The sequence below is a fragment of the Talpa occidentalis genome, unplaced genomic scaffold (genome assembly GCF_014898055.3).
Source record: "Talpa occidentalis isolate TD23 unplaced genomic scaffold, MPIMG_talOcc4v2.1 talOcc4.16, whole genome shotgun sequence".
NCBI classification, from domain to species: Eukaryota; Metazoa; Chordata; class Mammalia; order Eulipotyphla; family Talpidae; genus Talpa; species Talpa occidentalis.
Window position 1 is genome coordinate 10106657 of NW_023601653.1, and position 6786 is coordinate 10113442.

The window sequence follows — 6786 nt, forward strand, 5'->3', positions numbered from 1 at the left end:
ATTCACATATTACAGAGTGAATGGGACTCCAAGAAGTTAAGACATTTACCCTGTATCTTCCAGACAGTTCTTTAGTGGCCTAGTCAGATCTGACTCCAAGTTTGGTCCCCCTTCTGCTCTGCCTACTTGTGTTCTGTTAATGGACTGTACGTGTAGAGTGCTTTTGCATCATAAAGTGTGAGAAGCTCCATAAATATAAAATGTTTGCAGTCCCAGACGTGCCTGCTCAGATCCACTTAAATGGACTCTCAGTGGCTCTTCCCTCAGCCCTGATTCCCATAAGCTCGAATATATATTTTCTTAGTCCCCTGGGATCTCCCATTCTGTGCCCCCACAATCCCCAGTCCTTCATTAGTGATGCCTAGGTGTCTCCACATATTTCAAGGGGTGCCAGAAAGTCTCCAGACAAAATAAAATATGCTGTAAAACACCGAGGGCATAAAACTCTAGACACCTTGTTCTCCATGGAAGGTTTTGTTTTTAAAAGCAAATGTTTTCAAATGCCCTCTTTACTGTCCTGCTGATACACACATAAAAACCAATAAAATGCAGAACTATTTTTTAAATGGTAGTAAAATATACATAACATCCAATGTAGCATTTTTCAGTGTATATTTCCTGGGACTAACTAAATTCACGTAGCTCTGCAACCATCACCACGAGTCACCAGAACGTTCCACCTTCCCCAACTGAAACTCTGTCCCCACCTATTAAGTAAAAACTGCCCATTCACCCCCCTGACCTCCAGCCCCTGACAACCATAAGTCTACTCTCTAGCTTTATGAATCTGACTCCTCGAAGTTTCTCATATAAAATGTTTGCAGAAACTACAGTAGTTGTCCTTTTGTGACTGGCTTACTTGACTAAACATAAGGTCTTCAAGTTCCTCCATGTCAAAGCACTCGTCAAAATTTCCTTCCTTCTTTAAATAAATTAAAAAACAAATTAATCAGAGACACTCTGCAGGGGTGGGGGCAGGAGAGGAATCAAAACAGGGGAGAGAATGTGATCTTCCACAAGAGACTATGATGATGGTGTGCAGGTGAATTGGTGATGGGAATTTTGCAGTGACTACACCTGAGAGGAGAAAGCATGAATTGTACAAAAAGGAAGAGCAATGTAAAATATATATAAAATTAAATTAAATTTAAAAAAAAGAATTTCCTTCCTTCTTCAGGCTTACTGATATTCTATTGTGCGTCTGTCCACACCACGTTCTGTTCATCCGTCCATTCCTGGACACTGAGTTGTTTCCACTTTTTGGCTAATGTGAATCATGTGTACAAAGAATAAATAACGTGAACAATGTATACAGATACTGTGTTTGAGTCTCCAGTTTCCATTCTTTCGAGTGTAGACCTAGAGTGGGATTGTGGTTTACTTTCCCGAGGAACCGACCTGCTGTTTTCCATAGAGGCGCCATCATTTTATAATCCCACTGGCCCAACTCCTCATAATGGAGAAAAGTGGATCTTTCATTCATCATGAATTCATCTGGAGGGTTTCAGAACACCAGCTGGGCTGCCTAGAGACAAGGCAGCAGCTGCGTGCCTGGCCAGCGAGCCGCAGTGCAAGACACAGGTGCCTGTGACCCGGGCTATTCTTGAGGGCATCGCTGAAAATCACCAAGCCCTTACCCTCAGTGCCACCTTCACTTGCCTTGCTGCAGTCCTAGAAACTGGCGTGCACAGTGGCCCTTGAACAATTTTGGGGGCTAGGGAGGCTGACCACCTCTCCATTGAAAATCCTCTTTAGCTTTTGATTCCTTCCAAACCTAACTACTGATCACCTGCTGTTGACAGGAAGCGGCTGGGACAACTTAGATGGTTGATTAGCACATAATTTGTGGTTACTGCTCATTAAGTGGAAGAGGAACATCACAAAGGGCTTCATCCTCACTGTCTTCCCTTAGGTGGAGGAGGAAGAGGGGGGCTGGTCTTGCTGGAGGGGTGGCAGAGGTGAAGGGGGTGCACAGGGAGGGGGGAGAGGCAGGCACATTTGGTGTAGCATATTCATGGAAATAATGTCATAATTTCTCTGACTTACTTGCTTTTTCATTTCTCTACAAGTATTTTATACCAATCCTTTCACCATTTGCATTAGTTTTAGTGTCCATATCAAGTGGGGTCCATGTTTCCAAAGACTGCATTTGAAAGCAGTCTTGAGTAACAGGACCTTTCCTTCTGTCTGATGTAGGTTGGTTTTCTGGTTGCTTCTGTGTCTTCTTTCTCATCATCTGGGCTGATAACTTTAATTTATGAAAACTTTTTTTCCTATTGAGGTAACATTGGTTTATGGCATGGATATGATTCAGAGGCACAGGATCACAGCCTTTAGTGAACGTTGTTAACACTGTACCAGGGTGGTCCCCAGGAAAGGGGGAGGCTCCAGGTTTCCTGCCCCACCCAAGGGTGGGTGGAGCTGAGCAGGGAGAGAAGAGGCTGTGGAGGAGACTGAGGAAGGAAGGAAGCAGGATGGAGAACCAGAGGGATCCCTGGAGGAGGCACATGGAGCAGAGAAGAGAGACACGTGAAGAAACTGCGCTTGGCTTTTGGACTGGGTGACACAGATGTGGGTGAGAGAACTGTGGGGAGGTGACAATGGCGGTTTTTGTCTTGATTTTGCTCTTTTCCCTCCAGACTTTTCTGGTGGTTTCTGATCCTTTTCTGTGGGTCTCCACTGGAAGGTGCTTTAGACTTGGGGCAGGCTTTGGGGACTTGCTCTGGGCCAATCCTGCTTGGATGGACTTTTACCCACGAGGGGACGGGTCACTTTGGGTACTTGATTTAGAAACCAGATTCTTTGCCTTTCCTGTATTGTTTCATAATTGTGTTAAAATTCCTTCCCATTAAAGTCTCATATGTTTTGTGTTGTTGCGGCGGATGGCAGAACCCATTTAAAGTAGGCAGGTTTGTGGGGTCTGGGCTGCCCCTCTCCCTGCCCTGTAACAGATGTGGTGCCCAACGTGATTTAGGACAGAGCCATCCATGGTTAGTCAGCCCCATGGGGAAATTGAACTTCCCAATGGCATTGGCTACCATAAGTGCAAATGTGATTTTTGGTTTCTCTAGTGTGTTTGTTTCATATGTAGATTTGCTGTTCAAAAACTGGATTGGGCTTTGTGAAGATTCTGTGTGTCTGTGTGTGATTTGTTTGTAGTGACTTGCTAAGAGATTGGATTCTGTGGAAATTGTTCTGTGCAACAGTTTTACTCAAAAGATTAGGTGGTACCTTGGACCACGTGGCCAGATCAAAGATGGAGCCTGAGGCCACTTGGCAGGCTCCTGTAAAATTCAGAGGTTCTTGTTGCTAGGACTTTGGACCTTTATTTTTCTTTTTTGTGATCTCTGCTGTCTCATTAGCATTTATAAAGGCAATAATGATTCTTCATGACTTGTTGCTTTGACTTCCACTACTTCCTGACCTCTGCCTGAGGGGTTTTGCAAGCCAACTGTGGAGCAGTGGTGTTTAAATTAGCAAATGTATGCCTGGGTGTTAAGGAAAAGAGTAGCCTTAAGCAGTAACTGGTACCCATTTAGAGTAGGCAGGTTTGCGGGATCTGGGGTGCCCCTCTCCCTGCCCTATCACAATACCGCACCCACCACCAAGGCACCCACAGGCCCTCTCACCCGCAGTCCATTGGGTCCTCTCCACTATGTCCCCTGCCAGCCTCAGTTCTACAGTGAGACTTCTGGGGTTTGTCATTGGTTTGGTTCCGTCTGATTTTTTGTTTTATTCCACCTATGCCCACACATAAGCAAAACCATCCCTTGCTTTTTTCCTTTTATTTCTTAATTGGTTTATTTCTTCATTTCTCCTGCACATGAACACCTCCCCAGTGCAAAGCTTGCTCCAAGGAGCATGCCGTCCCGGGAAGAGCGGAGTTCACCAGAGAGCAAGCCCAGCGGCTGTGCATTTGGATTTGACATTGGCAGGAAAGTGGAGTTGGGTTAGGGAGGTGTGAAAAATGCCAACTGTGGGCTTAGCGTTAAACTGTCCTTGCCCATGGCTCTCCTATAGGAACCAGGGTCACGGAATATGTTACTCTTAAATTCCACCCCAGCTGCCCAGTGACTGTGGGCCACACCTCGGCTGGCCAGGCGGGGCGCCAAGGGAGAGCAGCTGGGGGAGCGGCCATCTTGCTGGTCCCACCGCAGTTGCATGGCGGTCAAGCAACTGTGGGTGGGTGGATGCATATTGGAAAGTGTGTTGCAAATATAAAGAGCAGTCTGCTGTGAGCTGCCAGAGGCCTCTGGCTTGCCTGGGCCCTTCCTCCCTTTGGTCTAAGGGGATTTGCTCCTCATTCCCCAGTTCCCCAGGCAAATGGAGCTGGGTAGACACACCACTACTCTCCTTCCCCCAGGGTCTCCAGTCATTTAACGGTGCCTGTCCTGTGTGGCTTGTTCCCCAGTGTGCTATAAAGTTCTTGTTAAACTGCCCGAGGGAGGCCTGAGATAGCTGAGGCCTCTTGCCTCCCCCACACATTCCTCTCTTAGCACATTGCCTGACTTCCTTTTTCTGATTCTTTCTTTCTTACCCTATGTGGCCCCCAGGCAGATTCCCAAACAAACTCTGTGCTTTCTTACCTTGGTTGGTCCCCACCCCAGGCCTGCCTTTGTTTCCACCTTTGTCCAAAGCCTGACTTCTCTCTTCATGGTTCAGCTATGTTTCCTTGAACTTCCAGACCCAATTCTATCCCCTCTGGGGCATTTCTAATGCAGCAATAACCTCTGTCTGTCCACTGAAGGGAAAAAGTGCCTGTGGATAACTGGAATTACAAATGTGGTCAGTGCAGAGAGATGTGACGCGCCAGGGATTTACTAGGGACAGCGGCTACGAAGGGTGAAGGAGGAGAGAGTGGGGTGGCCGGAGACTCTCGACCAGAGTGCAGGTCTGATACCTGTGAAGGGAGGGCAGGAAGGAAGGGTCACTGGCTAGAGCCTCAGGTGCAGAGCAGCTCAAGGGCGTCTGGGCCAGGCCAGTGGGGAGGCTCCAGCAAGATGCCCTGACAGGAGTCCTGCTTTGAGCAGAAATGGCCAGATTCTGGCTCTCTCTTCATTCCCAGGCCTTGACTGTGGGAACCGGGGAGAGCCTGGCCTCCACGCAAACACTGCGGGATTCTTAAGAAGCAGCAGCTGAAGGCTGAGCAGCCAACTGTGCCCTTCACCAGCTGTCTCCTGAAGGGAGAGGTGAGCGGCAGACCTCTGAGTGAAACAGCGAGGGAGCCAATGCTTTGAGCCCAAATATCTGAATTACTGGCCATGCGACCATAGGTAGATAATTAGGCTTCCTCCCTTTCTTCCTTGTCATCTTTTTTTCTTCAAATTCACTTATCTTCAGCCAGCGAGGTCAGGTCAGGTATGTGAGATGCCTATCATAGTTTGGTTGCTCAAAAACTGTGAGTTATCTTCCCCTCCAGAGGCAATGTAGAAAAGTCGCTAGCAGGGCAGACACTGGAGAGAGACCACCTGGGTTCAAATCCTGTTTCCGCTACTTGTTAGCACTGTGCTCTTGGACAAGTTACTGAGCCCCTCTGGGATTCAGATATCTCCTCGGAAAAATGAAGACAATAGCAGTCCTTAATCCCATGGGGTTGTTGTGAGCTTTGAATGAGATAAGCCATGCAAAGTGGCTGGAACACAGCTGTCCTTTGCCTGGTTTCATCAGACTTCCCTGGGAGAGGGCCCTGCAGGGGAGTAGCCTGTAGAGGGCAGCATCCCCGCAGTAATCTGATTCTTCTCTGGCTACTGCAACTGGGCCTTTCAAGTTTAGGGCAGAGAAAAACAAGCCGGCATCTCTGGCCTGTACCCCAGTTCTTGCATGCATAAATAAATAAATTAAAAAAAAAAAGAAAAGAAAAAAGCAAGCTATGTGAATTAAGGGAAAGAGACCAGATGACAGAATGTACTAGAAGAGATGGGACGGCACAGGAAAATGGACAGAATTATAAAATAATAATATTTTTGGATGGGTGACTGCAGTGAAACAGAATGGAGAAAAAAGTAAACAGAATTTAAAATAAAAAGTCCACACACAACTTAAGGTGATCGTGCAAAAGAAAGGCACACTGAATATGACACACCTGCTCTCTGAGGACATGCCTTTCTGGCCCCTGGAGTCTGGTCACCTGGCCCTGCCTGGTTTGTTTGTGCAGTTCTTCAGAAACACTTGGAATGCTACCTACAGGTCAACAATCCTGAGCTGAGGAGTGGAGAGTGGCGCAGGGCTGGATTTACGGGCCGTCTGGTGTCTGATGACAGACAGCTCAGTGTCTGACTACTAGGTGACTTAAAGTGACCATGGGAACATCTGTCCTTCTGGTGCAAACAACGTTTGAGAATGGAACAATGGGCCAGGGTGGGGATTATCATTATCATCTTCCATGCCACATCCTCCCCAGGCCTCCTTTTGCTTGTTATCCTGCAGGTCATCCCTCTAGTATATCTAGAATAAATCAGGGGTGTGTTGGTGGGGGGATTTTTCCCAAGCTCCCAGCGATGCTGTGACTCTTTGCTCCTCATGACTAATTGTAACCTCTACTATCTGACCTCTTTGGAGTCTCCTGGGACCATCATGAACTATTGCTAAACACAGAAGCTCCTGCAGGCATTTGCCTTGGAGCCTCCACAAACTGCAGTTTTGTTTTATGTTGTTCTTAACCTAAATGCTTAAATCCCTGCCTCACCCTATACAGTCTGTCCTCCTAACCCTCTACCTGAGAGAGAATTTCCCAGGTCACAGGTACAATTTGACCTTGTTCTCCACAGCAGCCTGATGATGTGCTGT